Genomic DNA, 1242 nt, shown 5'->3' on the forward strand with positions numbered 1-1242 from the left:
TGACCTCGTCATCACATCCGTCATCTTGTTTCATTTTGAAACTTTCATGTATTTTATTCTTGTATATATTTGAACAATAAAGTGGACTTTACTTTGACAACATACGACATCATGACCTTTATAGTGATAATTTTTCCCTGTGTGTGTGTGTGTGTGTGTGTGTGTGTGTGTGTGTGTGTGTGTGTGTGTGTGTGTGTGTGTGTGTGTGTGTGTGTCTCTCGCAGCAGGTACTACTGATGGGAATGAACACGCCTGCAGCATTTACTCAGGAATGTGGATCACAATGATCCATGCAGGAGAGGAAGAGGAGCGGGGGCGGGGAGGGGTGTGTGTGTGTGTGGTGTGGAGGGGGGGGGTGGGGGGCGTAACCAGGAGATACTCCTCCACACCTCCTCCACACCTCCTCCATCTGAGGTCACCACTTTGATGGTAAGTGTATTTTTAAAGCTCAAAGCGTTCACAGCTCAGAATACTTCGTCCTTGTCTGTAGTTTAAGTAGAATTAATATTAATTATAATTACCACTTTCATATTAATTGTTTTGCACGCAAACTTTCCTCCACCTGCACCACAAACCTGCAACTGCACCAACCTCAATCTGACAACAGCAGACAGTCATTTAGATCAAAGTTCAACATCTACAACCCTGTTGGAAAAAAAGAAGAAAAGTTGGGACGCTGTAAAAAAACAGAATGCAACAATTTTTAAATCACATAAACTCGTATTTAATTGAAAACAGACCGAAGACAACATATCAAGTGTTGAAACTGAGAATTGTGTTTTTTTGGTTGTTTGATGAAAAATATAAACTCATTTTAAATTTGATGCCAGCAACAGATTAAAAACAAAGTTTGGACAGGGTCAAAAATTTGCGTAATGCTAAAAACAAACAACAACAAAATAAAACGCCCATATCATCTGTGGTACAGAGATTCAGAGAATCCGAGGAAATCTGTATTCAATGGGGGAAAAAAAGCTGAAAAATCGATATTGGATGGAGGTGATTTTCGGGCCATCGGGCAGCACTACATTAAAATTCTGTAGTGGAAATCACTGCATGGGCTCAGTAACACTTCTGAATACCATCATGTGTAAATAACAACAGCTCATCGCTGTAGTTTGGATGCTTTTCTCCGCCAGAAACACAATTTTACTGCATCTTACAAAAACATTCAAAGTAAAATAAAAAGAAAAAAGAAAAACGAAGCTCGACTTTATGTTAAATTAAAGGTTGTGTCTTTAA

Source organism: Brachyistius frenatus, unplaced genomic scaffold (genome assembly GCF_029030835.1).
Source record: "Brachyistius frenatus isolate BFR_SWC_R1_liver_20210118 unplaced genomic scaffold, ASM2903083v1 Contig_395, whole genome shotgun sequence".
NCBI lineage: Eukaryota > Metazoa > Chordata > Actinopteri > Embiotocidae > Brachyistius > Brachyistius frenatus.